Source organism: Arachis hypogaea, chromosome 15, assembly GCF_003086295.3.
Source record: "Arachis hypogaea cultivar Tifrunner chromosome 15, arahy.Tifrunner.gnm2.J5K5, whole genome shotgun sequence".
Lineage (NCBI taxonomy): Eukaryota > Viridiplantae > Streptophyta > Magnoliopsida > Fabales > Fabaceae > Arachis > Arachis hypogaea.
Window position 1 is genome coordinate 11,391,356 of NC_092050.1, and position 18,536 is coordinate 11,409,891.

The following is an 18,536-nucleotide window of genomic DNA, read 5'->3' on the forward strand; positions in this document are numbered from 1 at the left end:
TTGAGAATTAATCATTCTAATAAATATCTAATATGAAATTCTTAAACTGACTATTAAGTACTAAAAATTGAGTAAAAAATTATTGTGGGGTCAAATTCAATAATTTAATGGGGACAAATAAATATTATTATCATATACTATTCAAAAAATTTTCAAATTGTAGTGGGGGCGCCTGCCCCCCACTACACAATATATAGATCCGTCCCTGCCTTGCGCTCAATTCTATTTTGGCTCTTCTTTTGATACAAGACAAAATAAAAGTATCTCTTATTTTTCTGTACGAAGTGACTTAACAAAATTCATAAAATACACCTATTTTAAAGAATAAGCAAACTAAATTAAAAAAAAAACTTAAATTCAACTTCCTTCTCTAAGCTATTGTATCCATTAATAACAAATAACATTCTATTATTCCAATAATTTCACCATCCTTTTCCTGTCATTACATTCATAATTATATGTCGGCCGTGAAGAATTACTTTATTTTTGGGTTAGTAAATATTGACATGGCTTAATTCAAGTAGAGGATTCATAGCAATACGAGGTAGAACCAGATAAGACCAGAAAAGCACTACAAAAGCTTGATCAAGAGATTCAATCTCTAATAAACCAATCTCTTCTCCAAAAGTTAAGAGGGATGTTATTCTCTCTTTTCTTAATCATGTCTTTATTCTACAAGTTGGTGTTCCGGTATGATAATCATTTGGTGTTCCTTAATTTTTTCTTATTTATCTACCTACTAATATAGATGAGTTAATTGGCTAGCCAACACGTTCCAATGTTCCAATACTATGTATTTTTTAACAGAAATTATCCTATGATAATATATCTCAATGTCCTCCTTCGTTTATGTATATTATTTAATTTCTGCACTAAATTTTAGGAGTTTCATATATATAGAAATGTATTTTTGTTAATAGAATAGAGAAATATACACACACTATGTTGAATCGCTATTAGCCTCGAGAAAAATCTTTATATTTTTGCTCACATTATTTACATTTTTTTTAATTGATTTTGCTATATATTTGTGAAAATGCAAACTAAAGTTTTTTAGGGGATTACATAAACCCTTAGAAACAGTAAGAAGTTAGTGTTTTTAAGCTTCCCACCTTCTATTAACTACTCTCTTAACAATTCAAGTTATTTCTCTTTCTCTTTAATGAATTGTTTTTTTTTTTTCCTTGCTTTATGTGTTGCACATTGAGTAAAAGAAGATGCTAAAAAGATGTTCGGTATTTATTACGTGCTTTCCGCTTAGAGTATATGATTTTTCCTTTTTTTTATTTGGAAGATTCTATGGTACTAAAAGGTAAAACTTTTAACATTTCACGATACTGGATTGGACACGTGTTTAAGACACAAATTAACTGATATACCTAGTTATAGGATCTGACAGCATGAACAAAAGCGAGCCCACAATGAGGATTTTTTTTACAAAGTCAGATAATTTTATTCATGAAACGAAAAAAATGTATAGGTGTCCATATATGGGATAAGTAAAAAAAATAAGAGACTCCCAACGCTCTACCATAAAAGTAACATCATATAAGAATCTAATAAGAGAAATAAAATAAAATAAAGTACTTATCAATTAGGAATTAGGGATTTGTTGAAACTCCTTTTGCAGTTTTAAAGTCGATGCCATTATCTCTTCCACACTAGTTGATACATTATCAAAGATGAACCTGTTCCTAGCCTTTCATAAGGATCAACTCAAAATCACCATCATTATCCTTTGAGATGAGCTATTGGGTTGGATACGCAAAACCCCCATTTTCAAGTTTCACTCAACATAGAAATCAGAGTCTTCGGTACCCCACAATGAGGATTTCTTGTTAGAAAGTGAAGGAAATTAATCCAAATTATACTGGTCATTAGACTTATAATTTGTTAATGAGATAAGTGAAAATGAATTTAATAATAGTATCTCTATTTTTTTTTTTTTTTTGTCGAAGTTCAGGCCAAGTAAAAGCAGAACCAAGCCCAAACACAAACAGGATTTAGAGAGAGAGATATTCAAAGTACATAACTCTTCCTTACCAAAAAAAAAAAAAAAAAAACACACACACACAACTCCTAATTTCTACTCCCATCTTCCCTACATATCTCATATGGCTCTGTTGAGAATGATCTCCTCCCAAGACATCATATGAGTCCCATACTACCAACTTAATCAGAGTGCAGAGGCTGCAATTTTGTCACTGGCGTAGAGATGAGGCACGAATTATGGCTCTGGTTTCACGCTCCTTGAAGCGTCAGTTGTCCTCCTTTTTTCGATTTACATGCTCATAATTCTGGCTTTTCAAAGCCGTGTTGTTTTGGGTGAAGTTGTGTTGTGATTTTTGTTAGGACTGGTCAAAATCTATTTATTTGAAAATAAATAGATATAACATTGTCATGTAATTGAGAAATTTAGGTTTAATGTATTAGTTTTCATGCATAGTATTTATTAATAATGAGATAGATATTTATAGTAGTGAGATTTTTGTTATTCAAATGGCCTAATGAGTTAGAATTTTGTTGTGGAAATATGTTTTATCTATTTTGCTCAAATAGCAACTATATAAACTAATTAAGCATTCACAAAAGACTTGGTAATCATAATGTTAGTATGGGTGGTGTTATACCCTGAAAAATATAGGCCATGTAATATTATTATTTAAAATTGGGGTTAATAGTCAAATTCGTCCCTAAAAGATCATTCATTCTTTAAATTAGTCCTCAAATAAATTTTTTAGTCATATTAGTCCTTGAAAGATAAAATGTAAGTCAAATTGGTCCTTCCGTCAGTTGGATAATGACGTGTCAGGTCAGTGACACCTAGCACGCCATGTGTCACTTGACATGTAAAAAAGTTATTTATAATCAAAATAGCCCTTGAAAGTCTAGACGTAAGTCATTTCATCCTTAAAATTTTAAAAATTAATCAAATTAGTCCTTTAATTCTTCTCAAAATCCCTCTTATTTTTTTCTATTCTAAAACATTTTTCTTACATAATTATATTTTGCTGGAATATATATATATATATATATATATATATATATATATATATATATATATATATATATATTTGTTAACCTAAACAAAAGTATATTCTCAAAATCAAAATTTATGTATGTTAATCTAAACAAAGTTATACTACTATTTTTTTTTACTACATCTCTTTTTTTCATTGCAGTATTACTTACATATAAGATCCAATGGTAGTGATACTTAGAGTCAAAATTCAAGAAGATCCACAAATTTTGCTTCAATTCCAAACTTTACAAAATATTAAAAATTTGTTGCTTAATTATTATTATTATTATTATTATTATTATTATTATATATGCTAAATGAATTGCTTCTTAAGCGTTATACATGCAAAGATCATAATAAAATTTTGTGTGTTTCATATGTTTGAGATAGATTATATAATTTTTCTTTTTATTTCACAAATCAATGAGATAAAATGAAATAGGAAACATTATACCTATGCATAGCACAGGCTACTCCGCACTAGTACATTATATAAATAGATATGTTTCGTATTAAAATAAAATTTCTTGTGTTTTAAATGAAATATTTAAAAAAACTATATTAGAATATTAAAATAAATATAGTAGTTATTTTAAATATTTTAGATTTTATTAAATAAGTATAGTAGTTTTTTAATTAGAATATTAAGATTTAAAAAGTGATCCCACAAATCAGTTTTTTAATTATTAAGTTCTATCATATAAATTAAACAATAATAAAATTATAATTTTAAAAAATTTAAAAGATTTAAATTTTAAAATAATTATTATATTATTTATTAAAATTTAAAATATTAAATTTTTAAATATATAATTAACAATAATTTAATAAATTTATTTAAATAAAAAAATTCACTATAAAAAATTACAATTTGAAAATGTAAAATTTTAAAATACAAATGACAAAATAATTTTATAAAAATTTAATTATTTTATGTAAAGAGAATTTTGTTTATTAAGATTTAAAAAATAATATTAAAATTAGTAGTATAAAAAATATTTTAAATTTAATATTATGAAAAAATAAAAAATTTATATAAGGACTAATTTGATTAATTTTTAAAATTTTAAGATGAAAATGACTTACGTCTAGACTTTCAAGGACTATTTTGATTATAAATAATTTTTTTACATGTCAAGTGACATGTGGCACACTAGGTGTCACTGACTTGATACGTCATCCAATCATCTTGTGACATGTGGCATTAACCTGCCACGTGGTACTTAACGTGACACGTCATCATCCAACTGACCGAAGGACCAATTTGACTTACGTTTTATTTTTCAGGAACTAATATGACTAAAAAAATCATTTGAAAACTAAGAGTAAACTACCATTTCTACCCACGAAAGTTGAAAACGCTGACATATTTACCCATAAAAAAAAGAAATTACCATTTGTACCAATAAAAAATGGTTTTTACAAGCAAAATTATCCAAACCATAAAAAATTACCTAAAATCCCTAAATTACCCTTATCTTCGCCACCACACCACCTCCTTCATCCAATCACCTTTCTAACCCTAACTCTCTTCACCCAGCCACCACCCCCCTTTTCCTTTCTAATCTCAAATTCCACCACCACTATACCTCCATCATGATCTTCTTCACATGCTGCAGCAGCAGCAGCAACAACAACAATAATAGAAAAAGCAGAGAAAAAACGGTTCTTCCTCACTGAACAGCGTCGACGACGATGGTGGCAGTGACACCCACCGGTGCCGTCGCCCTCTCCTCCTTCTCTGATCTCTTGCGCGCTCTCTTCCTTCCAGACCAGTGACAACGACAGCGACGGACTCAATCAATAGCGGCGACAGATGTGACGAAGCCGACAGTAGCAGGGCGTGACGGCGGCGACAGCTCCCCCTTTCTTAGTTCTGGCTTGTATCTCCTCTTTGGGCTCCCTCAATAACGTCGACGATGATGCGATAGCGGCAGCGAATCCCCACGTTGCCAGTGCGGTCTCGCTCCCCCTCCTCTTCTCTTCTTCTTCCTCGGGTGGGGTGGGGGGGTGTGTGTAATGTCTCCATATGTGAGTTTTGGAGGGAATGGGAGTGGTGGCTGGGTGACGGGGGTGGTGGTAAAATTTGAGATTAGAAAGGGAAAGAGGGGTGGTGGCTGGGTGAAGAGGGTTAGGGTTTAAAAGGTGATTGGGTGAAAGAGGTAGTGTAGTGGTGAAGATAAGGGATTTTGTAGGTAGGAGAGAGTGTGGGGATAAAAAATCTGAAGATGGTTCTGTTGTTGTTGATGATGGTGAAGCCCTTCTTCTGAGTTGAGAATTTGAATAAGCAGAAGAGAAAGAGAAAAGTAAAACACAGAAGGAAAGCGAGAGAAAGAGAAAGAGGAAGGAGTTGGTAGAGTTGACGGATTATGGCGGCGGCGACGAGCTCGGAAAATGGAAGGAGAGAGAGGATGGGTTAGTGGTGGTGGTAGCAGTGGTGGGAAAAAGATGAGAACATTGAGAGAGAGAGAGAGGAGAGGGGAGGGGGAGGGGAGGAGATGATAGTGGTAGTAGTGGAGAGAATGATAATTTAGGAATTTTATTTAATTTTTTAGGGTTTGGATAATTTTGCTTGTAAAATCTATTTTTTATGGGTACAAATGGTAATTTTCTTTTTTATGAGTAGATATGTCAGCGTTTTCAACTTTCGTGGGTAGAAATGATAATTTACTTGAAAACTAATTTAAAGAATGAGTGATCTTTCAAGAATAAATTTGACTATTAACTCTTTAAAATTGGTTGTAGTTGTTACAGTATATGGTGTGTACAGTATTAGTAAATTTTTTTTGGCATTAGGATTTGATGGTGTGTTCATGTTTATTGGTTGGGAGAGCTAAAGAAACAACAATTCATGCATTAATGAGTGTTTGAGTAATGATTTAAGACGATGATATTAACACAGATCACGATTGATTGATTAGTTAAGTTAATGATTAAAGATTTTATTTATAAATTGATGCGAGTATGGTTAGTGATTAAGGATATAGGATTTATTTTATTTTTCTTTTTTTAAAATTATTGAATTTTCTACTACTTTTTTCAGAAGTTATGCTTCTCCCATTACACGAGTATGTAGTTAGAATTATTTTAAATAAAAAGTCCAAACATCTTATCAGGAGCCCGTTACACCAAAACCAAAGTCCACCACCATTCAAAAAAAAAATAACACAAAAGACTATTATTAAATTAATTAGCATTGCTAGAGCCAGCAATTTTAGTGTTTTGTAACCATCAATTAGTTATCAATAATGTTTTTAATGATGTAAAATTATATCTAATGGTGAGAGATCACTCACTTTTATTTTGATGGTTAAATGCTGACCAAAAAACACAAAAGTTGCTGCTCCTAGACTTTTCCTAAATTAATTTTTCCACTGCATCGTTAACATTAGCATTAGAATGACCAAATTTTAATGATCTACATAACTGGAGTTCATTATTGTCACTGGCTCACTGCAAAACAACTACTCTGAAATCTTGGATCCCGCTTCTGTATATAATGTCACCACATGCAATGAAATCTCAAAGAAAATGATGAAACTAAGACACACACGTCCACTGTTCAGTAGGTATTGAAAATTTTGCCTTTTAAGTACCATAGAATCTCCCTTTTAATTTTCTTTCTTAGCACGTGAGTTTTTATTTTTCATTTTTATTTCTAACAAGACCTTGACATTTTCTGTCATAATATTTTAATCTGACAGTCATTTTTAAAATTTCATTCATTCTTATAAATTTTGAAAGTACCTCAATAAGCAACACTGAAGTATTAAAAGCTAGATTACGTGGAAAGGTATTAAGAATAACTCGTTACTAGCAATGTGTATTTCTTGGACTTCCAGCTCCTATTTCTCATAGATTTTTGTCACCTTCCTCAATGGCACCATTTCTCGCTTCCACATAGAACTTCTGAACCTTTTGAATTGGTAGCTTCAATTTTTCTATTATCTTGAGTAGTTAAGCCTTGTTAGTTGTAAGATAACAACTGTAGCTCCATTTCTTTGGCTTCTATTTCCTTTAATACGGGCGCAAGGTCACCTTTGATCTCCTCCTCTTTCTCTTCTCTCCCATAAAATTGATTTAGAAGTTTCGAAATTGACACGCATGTGCAGGTCCTCTCATTTCTCCTCGCAATGAAAACACGTCTCTCAGCTCATTATTCATTTGAAAGCTTTCTTACTCCGATAGGCTCATTACCCATTGACCTGTGATGGCTGGTTTCTGCAGTTTAGTGGGTTGTTATGGCTCCATTACTTGTTGTTTGAACATTATTGACTTAAAATTCAAAATTTAGTCTTGATCCACCTCCTTGAAATCCTCTCGAACTTTGCCTAACCTAGTTTGAGTCTCGATTGAATGACGATGACCTTCGAAAATTTAAATCTATCCTTCTTCCTCCCCCCACTATCACGCCAAGCCATATTCCAATTCTCGATCGAGAGTGATCGAGTCATCATTTCTTGCAAGCATTCAAAATTAGAAACTAGTATTTCTGCCTCTTTCTTTAGCCCATTCATGAAGATACACATCAATGTATCTGTTCCCAAATTTCATTGGATTCATGCTGCTAACTTGAACTCCTGACGGTATTCAGACACAGTTCCATTTTGTCGGACGTCTAAAAGGGATCCCATTGGGTTTGTTGCCATACCTGGTTATCGCTTTAGGAGGTCTTGTTTAAATCGCATTCATGAATGGAAGGATGTTTGTTCCTCCCACCATTCAAACCAAGTTAAGGCTTCTCCTTCTAGTGCTATTCGGACGATATTAAGCTTCTCCGCAATGGCAACTTGAATGACACGAAAACACCGCTCGATCTTGCAAAGTAATACAAGTCAAACATATTACTCTTCCACATATTTCATTCTTCTAGGCTCACAAGAATAATGAACATTATCCCACAATTCTACTATCAACCAATCATTACACAGCTTTTTTCAAAGGACAAAATTTTAATTTGATCCAATAGTAAGTGAACAAAAAAAAAATCATCACAAAAGAAATGAAATGAATCTGCAACTAAGTTGCCAAGCTATAAAAGTCCATCACAAATTGATAATGAACTCAATCACTTAATTATTTTCTATTTATATATAACATCTTTCAATTCTTGAGCAACAGCTTATATATGCAAAGTTACTTGTAGTGAGAAAAACCAGATTTCACTGTTTAATGTTCTAATAAATCTCAAAACATGAACAATAACACAACAGAGAATGAAAACTCTATTTTGTAGCCAAGAGATCACTCACCACATTTCAACCATTTTGGAGCCAAAAGATCCTTCACCATATTTCAGCATCACAAGGTCAATTATACCATCAAATTTCAATATTCATGGGTCAAAAAAGCCAAATAACATCATTTTGCAACATAAGGGTCAAGCATATCATCATATCCGGTTTTTTTGGGTCATAGGGATCCTTCATCACAATTCAATTTCGCAGGGCCACACATCATTTTATCCGATTTTATTGGGTCACAGGGACTAAGATCCTTCATCACAATCCATAAGGCCACATATGTCATTACATTTCAATATGATTGGACAGAAAAAGCCAACTAAATAACCCTTCCACACTTTTCAGTTTCCTAGGATCATAAGCATCATGAACATTATCGAACAATTTTACCATCAACAAATCATTACACAACTTTTTCATGGGACAAAATCTTATTTGATCCACATAGCAAAAAAAAATTCATCACAGAAGAATTGAAACAATTCTGCAACTAAGTTTGTCATGCTGTAAAAGTCAATCATATATCATTCTGCAACAAATTCTTTTCCCAAACGGCTCAAGCATACAAGGTGCAAGGTAGAATTGAAATAAATTCAAACTCCAGAGTCATGTCCAAATCATAAAGATGGAAGAGAAAACAGTGCATCCCAGAAATTTCAAATGGCAAAACTCAATTGCCCGTACTTCAGTAACGAAAATAGATGGGGAAATAAAGAAAAACCAACCTTTCCAAAACCAATTCATCCCCGAGATAATAAGAAAATAGCACCAATAATTGAAAGCAAACCTTTTTCATTTTGTGGACATGAATATATTCCATAAGAGCAACGAGAAATTTTGTAAAACACAAATTGACAATGAATTCAGTAGCTCGATTATTTTCTGCTTATCTATAATATTTTTCAACAAAATAATTATCTAACATCTTTCAACTCTTGAGCAGCTTATATATGAAACGAAAAACTAGATTTAACTGTTAACTATTCTGATAAATTTCAAAGCATGAAGAAGAACACATTTCAACCAAGATAAACACTATTTTGGAGCCAAGAAAGAAATCCTTCACCACATTTCAACCACATTGGAGCCAAGAAACCCTTCACCATATTTGAAGGTCATAGGGGTCAACTATACCATCAAGCTTCAATATTCATGGGACAAAAAAAGCCAAATAACATCATTTTGCAACATATGGGTCAAGCATATCATATCCGATTTTCGGGTCATAAGGACTGAGATCCTTCACCACAATTCAATTTCATAAGGCCACACATCATTGTATCCGATTTTTTCATTCAATTTCATAGGACCACACATCATTGTATCCGATTTTCTAGAGTCATATCCGATTTTCGGGTCATAGGGACTATGATCCTTCATCACAATTCAATTTCATAGGACTACACGTCATTGTATCCGATTTTCTAGAGTCATAGGGACTAAGATACTTTGCCACAATTCAATTTTGTAAGGCCACATATATATCATCTTATCCGATATTATCGGGTCATAGGGACTAAGATACTTTCCCACAATTCATAGGGTTGGATCATAGGGACTAAAACCCCTCATCAAAATTCATAGTTTCACAAATATTGTTACATATCAATAACATTGGACAGGAAAAGCCAAGTACATTACCCTTCCACACATTTCAGTTTTCTAGGGTCACAAGAATCATAAAAATTATCGCACAATTTTACCATCAACAAATCATTACACAACTTTTCCAAGGGACAACATCTTATTTGATCCACTTAGTAAAAAAATTCATTGCTAAAGAATTGAAACAATTCTGTAACTAAGTTTGTCATGGTGTAAAGTCAATCATATATCATACTGCAACAATTTTCTTTTCCCAAACGGCTCAAACATACATTGTGCAAGGTAGAATTGAAATAATTCAAACTCCAGAGTCACATCCAAATCATAAACATAGGAGAAAACAGAGCATCCCACATCAAATGACAAAACTCAATTGTCCATAATTCAATAACAGAAAAATAGTTGGGAAAATAAAGAAAAAACCAATTATTCCAAAACCAATTCATCCCCAAGATAATAAAAAAAGTAACATCATAATTAAAAAGCAAGCAAACCCTTTTTCTTTTCTTGGACTTGAATATATTCCATAACAGCAATAATTTGCAGGAAAAAAGCCATCTTTATAATGAACTCCGACGTTAAGCATCAAAATGCAAAGATTTGAGAGAAAATAAAAAACTTCTTTATAAAGAGAACCAACAAAAGAAAAGAGGGGGATCCATCTCCATTACCGAAACGTGAAGATAATAAAATTTCTTCTCCCACCATTGTTGATCCATACATTCTTTAGAACCCTAAACAAGCAGATTTTGCAAAAACCAATTCCCTCGTATTCATCCTTGAAATTTTGTTGAAATGAGCCTCCGAAATTCACCCACATGGTGCCTTGATCCCATTACTCCGTTTCCATTATTCAAAGAAATAGCAGAGAAAGAAAGAACCCAGCAATTGAGAAAGAAGGGAAAATAAAGAATAGTGCCACAGAAAACTGAAGTTACGGAGAATAAAAACCACTTATTGAGAAATCACAACCAACTTAGGAAGTGAAGTTGAGAAGAGAGATTCGCATTCTTATAGACGTCGTCAATGGCGGTGTTTTGCACTTTTTTTTTTCTTTTGTTGGTCAACGACTAATTGGCTTATGCATTTAAGTTGGTCAATTGACTAATAATTTAATTTTTTTTTAGGTTTAATTATTTTATCTTATAGTTTTATTAAATTTTTAATTAAATTTTTATATTTTTTATTTTTTAATTAAATTTTATATTACTTTTAATTTTGTAATTATGTTTTTTTTATGTTAAAAATATTAAAATTAACATAATATTTTTATCAAAATACATGCAATCAAATATTTTATTAATTTTTTAATTATAAATATCTTTAAATATGAAGAAATATACCGTTAACTCTAATATCTTTTACATTAGAAAAAATTTAATTACAAAATTAAAACATTATAAAAATTTAAATAAAAAAAAGTATAAAGATTTAATTAAAAATTTAGTAAAATTATAAAAATTAACAGAATAATTAAATTTTTTTATTATATTTTTTTATAATGATATGAAGTGGTGTTCTCTGTGCTATTAATAAAGCTTAGTTAAAAATTAATAAACAAAAATTATTAACATTTAATTTATTTAATTATTACAAAAATAACAACCAATAACATATTAAAATAAATATATATTATAAAAATTTTAAAATATAATTATATATAAAGTATTATAAATAATAAAAAATATAAATAATAAAAGTAATAAGAGTATTTTTTAAGTTGTTTTAAAAATATAATAAATATTTTTATTTTGTATTTAATTATCTAATAGAATTATTTTTAAGTAGATAGATTCTTTTTTATTTATTGGTGTAAATATTATTTATAGATGAACCATAAATTTATGAAATAAAATAATAGTGATAAGAGTCTTATGTATAATATATAAGTAGGTCAAATATTATGAAATTTAAATATTTTGTAACTTAAAATTTGTTATAATAATATTATTATTATTATACTATTAATATAGATATTTATGCCATTTAATTGATATTTTATATTTTTATTAAATAATAATATATAATAAATTAATTAATTATGAAAATTATGGTTTTAATTTTTATTTTTTAAAAAATATTTTATTAAAAATTGATTGATTAATTTTTAAGTTTTGCTACATAATCAAAATTGATGATATAATATTATGAGAAAAAAATATGATTTAAATTCAATATATTAAAAAGTTATATCAATTTTATATAATAAAAGTAGATAAATATATAGATTGTTGTGATTTGTTATGGTCAACATTAACACTTTATGATGAAAAGATAAATTTGCTGTTAGATAAATGTCTTATATAAAATTAAAATTAAAATTTTTAAAATTTTAAATTTTATTTTAAAAGATAAAGTGTGATCTTTTAGTATTTATTTTATAAATAAGATAAAAAAATATAAAAAAATTATTTAAAAATAAAACATCATACTTTATCTTTTAAGTGAAAATTCGAAATTTAGAAGATGTAAAAATTATATACCACTGTGAAGGATAACAACGACCTCTTTTCTGTGAGCATTTTATAGTGACATTAACACTCTTTTTCTCCATATTTGTCATTTGAATTTGATATTTTTTTCTTTCCTTTAAAATTTCATAAATAATAGATGTTTGTCTTTTTCTATTGCAAGTCAAAAAGTGGTTACTATTGTGAAATAAATAAACAAGGAAGATATAAATATAAGATAGAGAAATATAAATATAAAATTTTAGTATTAATGTTCATCAATATAATTATCTTGATATAATAGAAGTAATTTATATATATATTACTAATATAAGTAGTATCGTATGCAAAAGAGAGAAAAGAGTATAAAAGAGAGAGAGAATATTGTTATTGATTATTGTTGTTCGTGTGTATATGGCCTACATCATGCCCTATTTATACATGCATGAAGTACTTGTTTTTCAACCTTCATTTAATGTGATTCTCTAGGTAACATGATCATTTTATCATGGAAAAGGTTGAACCGTTCAATGGACATCTACTTTTGTTCTTATCACAACACTCCCCTTGGATGTCCATTTAGAATTATTGCCTCATTAAAATCTTACTAAAGAAAACCCAATGAGAAAACTTTAGTGAAGGAAAACGAGTACAATATCCTTTGTGATGGGGACTGTCTCATTAAAAACATTGTCAAGAAAAATCCAATGAGAAAAAACCTGACCAAGGAAAAAAGAGTATAGTCTCTCCCTTTTGTTGACATCATTTAATATCTTGAAATCGGCGCATCCCAATCTCATGTACCAATCTTTCAAAGAAGAATTTTGGGAGTGACTTTGTAAATAAATCTATCAGATTATCATTTGAGCGGATCTGTTGGACATCAATTGTCTCTTGGTTTTGAAGACCATGAGTAAAGAAGAATTTGGGAGAAATATGCTTTGTTCTATCACCTTTGATGTATCCACCCTTAAGTTGAGCAATGCATGCTGTATTGTCTTCAAACAGGATAGTTGGAGCTATTTTCTGATCAATTAGTCCACATGATGACAAAATATATTGGATCAAACTCCTGAGCCAAAAACACTCGCGACTTGCTTCATGTATCGCTAGTATTTCAGCATGATTAGAGGATGTTGCCGCAATCGTCTATTTTGTGGACCTCCATGATATAGCTGTACCACCATATGTGAACAGGTATCCTGTTTGAGATCTCCCTTTGTGAGGATTAGACAAGTATCCTACATCTGCATAGCCAACTAGTTGTAACTTGGATCCTTAGGGATAAAATAATCCCATATCAACCGTTCCATGAAGATATTGAAAATTTTGTTTGATTCCATTCCAATGTCTTTTGGTTGGAGAGGAACTATATCTTACTAGTAAATTCACAGCAAATGATATATCGGGTCTTGTATTATTAGCAACATACATTAGCGCTCCAATGGCACTAAGATATGGTACTTCAGGACCAAGAATATCTTCATTTTCTTCCTTAGGACGGAATTGATTCTTTTCTACATCCAAAGATCTTACGATCATTGGTGTACTTAACGGATCTGACTTATCCATATAGAATCTCTTCAAGATCTTTTCCGTGTATGTTGTTTGATGAATAAAGATTCCACTTTTTGTATGCTCGATCTGCAGGCCGAGACAAAATTTAGTCTTTTCAAGTTCTTTCATCTCAAACTCTTCTTTTAGAGTTTTTATAATTGTTGGAATCTCTTCAGGAGTTCCAATGATATTTAAATCATCAACATACACAGCAATTATAATGAATCCAGATCTAGATTTCTTTATGAAAACACATGGACATATATCATCATTCTTGAATCCGTTTTTGGCCAGATACTCAGTAAGACGATTATACCACATTCGTCCAGATTTCTTTAGACCATTGATGAGCGGATAATTTATACGCTTTTTGGCATTATTTTTAGTATATTTTTAGTATGATCTAGTTACTTTTAGGGATGTTTTCATTAGTTTTTATGTTAAATTCACATTTTTGGACTTTACTATGAGTTTGTGTGTTTTTCTGTGATTTCAGGTATTTTCTGGCTGAAATTGAGGGACTTGAGAAAAAATCAGATTCAGAGGTTGAAGAAGGACTGCTGATGCTGTTGGATTCTGACCTCCTTGCACTCAAAATGGATTTTCTGGAGCTAAAGAACTCAAAATGGCGCGCTTCCAATTACGTTGGAAAGTATACATCCAGGGATTTCCAGAAATGTATAATAGTCCATACTTTGGCCGAGTTTAGACGACGTAAAAGGGCGTTGAACGCCAGTTCTACGCTGCTGTCTGGAGTTAAACGCCAGAAACAAGTCACAAACTAGAGTTGAATGCCAGAAATACGTTACAACCTGGCGTTCAACTCCAGAAAGAGCCTCTGCACGTGTAACATTCAAGCTCAGTCCAAGCACACACTAAGTGGGCCCCAGAAGTGGATTTATGCATCAATTACTTACTTCTGTAAACCCTAGTAGCTAGTTTATTATAAATAGGACCTTTTACTATTGTGTTAGATATCTTTGATCAGTTGTATGCGATCTTTTGATCATTTTTAGATCTCTAGACTCCCATGGGAGGCTGGCCACTCGGCCATGCTTACCCTCTATTATCACTTATGTATTTTCATACGGTAGAGTTTCTACACTCCATAGATTAAAGTGTGGAACTCTGCTGTTCCTCAAAGATTAATGCAAAGTACTACTATTTTCTATTCAATTCATCTTATTTCGCTTCTAAGATATTCATTCGTACTTCAACCTGAATGTGATGAACGTGACAATCATCATCATTCCCTATGAACGCGTGCCTGACAACCACTTCCGTTCTACCTTCGACTGGATGAGTATCTCTTAGATTTCTTAATCAGAATCTTCGTGGTGTAAGCTAGAATGATGGCGGCATTCAAGAGAATCCGAAAAGTCTAAACCTTATCTGTGGTATTCCGAGTAGGATTCAATGATTGAATGACTGTGACGAGTTTCAAACTCGCGAGTGCTGGGCGTAGTGACAGACGCAAAAGGAGGGTGAATCCTATTCCAGCATGATCGGGAACCTCAGATGATTAGCCATACCGTGACAGAGCATCTTGGACCATTTTCACAAGAGGAGGGGATGTAGCCACTGACAACGGTGATGCCCTTGCATAAAGCCAGCCATAGAAAGTAGTAAGACTGATTGGATGAAGACAGCAGGAAAGCAGATGTTCAGAGGAACGATTGCATCTCCATACTCTTATCTGAAATTCTCACCAATGATTTACATAAGTATTTCTATCCTTCTTTTATTACTTATTTTCGAAAACCCCATAACTATTTTATATCTGCCTGACTGAGATTTACAAGGTGACCATAGCTTGCTTCATACCAACAATCTCCGTAGGATTCGACCCTTACTCACGTAAGGTATTACTTGGACGACCCAGTGCACTTGCTGGTTAGTTATGCGAAGTTGTGAAGATATGTTTAGACCATGGTTCTGTGCATCCGTTTTTGGTGCCATCGCCAGGGAATCAATTTCGAACAATAATTCACAACCTGAGTAACAATTTCGCATACCAAGTTTTTGGCGCCGTTACCGGGGATTGTTCGAGTTTTCGGCAAGCTTTTGGTCCGGTAACATCAGTGCCAAGTTTGATCCGGCAACAACACCAAGTTTTTGGCGCCGTTGCCGGGGATTGTTCGAGTTTGGACAACTGACGGTTCATCTTGTTGCTCAGATCAGGTAATTTTCTTTTTGTTTTGTTCTCAAAAATTTTTCAAAAAATCTTTCAAAATTTTTTCTTTTGTTTTCGAAAAAAAAAAATCTTTCAAAAATTTCTCCTTTGTTTTCGAAAAAAAATTTAAAATAAAAATCTTTTCAAAAATATATTTTTCTTCAGAATTTTTAAGAATGAATTCTAGTGTTTCATGAAGCATGTTGAAGCCTATCTGGCTGTAAAGCCATACCCAAACTGCTTTGGGATTGGTCTTCAACTAATCACCTCAATGGAGCCATGTCCAATTCTTCTGGATAGGGTATGTCAGGCGTGTCATGTCTGAGTTACATACTAAAGCTTGGCTGGCTATTAAGCCATGCCTGACCCTTTGATTGGAGCTTTAGACTAAAGAGCATAAGATTCCTAAAATTCATATTAAAAATTTTGGAATCCTTATTTTTCTTTTTCAAAATGATTTTCGAAAAAAAAAATTTAAAAGAAAATACAAAAAAATCATAAAATCATAAAAATCAAAAATATTTTTTGTGTTTCTTGTTTGAGTCATGTGTCATGTTATAAGTTTGGTGTCAATTGCATGTGCATCTTGCATTTTTTCGAAAATTCATGCATTCATAGTGTTCTTCATGATCTTCAAGTTGTTCTTGGTAAGTCTTCTTGTTTGATCTTTACATTTGCATGTTTTGTGTCTTTTCTTATTTTTCATATGCATTCTTGAATTCTTAGTGCCTAAGCATTAAAGAATTCTAAGTTTGGTGTCTTGCATGTTTTCTTTGCATTAAAATTTTTTCAAAAATGTGTTCTTGATGTTCATCATGATCTTCATAGTGTTCTTGGTGTTCATCTTGACATTCATAGCATTCTTGCATACATTCATTGTTTTGATCCATAACTTTCATGCATTGCATCATTTTTCTTGTTTTTCTCTCTCATCATAAAAATTCAAAAATAAAAAAAAATATATCTTCCTCTTTTTCTCTCATAAAATTCGAAAATTTGAGTTGACTTTTTCAAAAAATTTTAAAAATCTAGTTTTTTTATTAGTCAAATCAAATTTTCAATTTAAAAAATCCTATCTTTTTCAAAAATCTTTTTCAAAAATCAAATCTTTTTCATTTTTCTTATTTATTTTCGAAAATTATAAAAATATTTTTCAAAAATCTTTTTTATCTCATAATTTTCGAAAATATCATCATCAATTAATGTTTTGATTCAAAAATTTCAAGTTTGTTACTTGCTTGTTAAGAAAGATTCAAACTTTAAGTTCTAGAATCATATCTTGTGATTTCTTGTGAATCAAGTCATTAATTGTGATTTAAAAAAATCAAATCTTTTTTAAAAACTAATTTCAATCATATGTTTTCAAAAATATCTTCTTATCTTACCTTTTTCAAAAATTTGATTTCAAAATATCTTCTCTAACTTCCTATTTTCTTATCTTTTCAAAAATTGATTTTCAAATTTGTTTCAACTAACTAACTAACTTTTTGTTTGTTTCTTATCTTTTTCAAAACTACCTAACTAACTCTCTCTCTCTCTAATTTTTGAAAATATCTTCCTCTTTTTCAAAAAAAAAATTTCTTTTTAATTAACTAATTATTTTTTCGAAAACTACTAACCTTTTTCAAAAACCATTTTCGAAAATCACTAACTCTTTTTCAAAAAAATTAATTTTCAAAAATTCTCCTTCTCTCTCATCTTATTCTATTTATTTATTCATCTACTAACATCTCTTCCTCATATCACTCACCAAATTCGAACCCCCTCTTCTATCTGTGTTCGAATTTTTTTCTCTTCCTTTCTTCTTCTACTAATAATAAGGAACCTCTTTACTGTGACATAGAGGATTCCTCTTCTTTTCTTTTTCTCTTCTCTTTCTTATGAGCAGGGACAAAGAAAAAGGCATTCTTGTTGAAGCTGATCCAGAACCTGAAAGGACTCTGAAGAGGAAACTAAGAGAAGCTAAATTACAACAATCCAGAGACAACCTTATTGAAAATTTTGAACAAGTAAAGGAGATGGCAGCCGAACCCAACAACAATAATGCAAGGAGGATGCTTGGTGACTTTACTGCACCTAATTCCAATTTACATGGAAGAAGCATCTCCATTCCTGCCATTGGAGCAAACAACTTTGAGCTGAAACCTCAGCTAGTTTCTCTGATGCAGCAGAACTGCAAGTTTCATGGACTTCCATCTGAAGATCCTTTTCAGTTCTTAACTGAATTCTTGCAGATCTGTGATACTGTTAAGACTAATGGAGTAGATCCTGAAGTCTACAGGCTCATGCTTTTTCCTTTTGTTGTAAGAGATAGAGCTAGAATATGGTTGAACTCTCAACCCAAAGACAATCTGAACTCTTGGGATAAGCTGGTCACGGCTTTCTTAGCCAAGTTCTTTCCTCCTCAAAAGCTGAGCAAGCTTAGAGCTGATGTTCAAACCTTCAGACAAAAAGAAGGTGAATCCCTCTATGAAGCTTGGGAAAGA

General features: G+C 31.3%; 1 long non-coding RNA gene across 1 annotated transcript; it reads right to left on the reverse strand.

Annotated features, from left to right (window-relative positions):
- Nucleotides 1-6,729: 6,729 nt before the first annotated feature.
- Nucleotides 6,730-10,848, reverse strand: LOC140179589 (uncharacterized). Its single transcript, XR_011873148.1, has 2 exons — nucleotides 8,275-10,848; nucleotides 6,730-7,839 (listed from the first exon to the last, which is right to left on the reverse strand). It is a non-coding gene; the product is annotated as an uncharacterized lncRNA (long non-coding RNA).
- Between the last annotated feature and the right edge of the window lie 7,688 nt (nucleotides 10,849-18,536).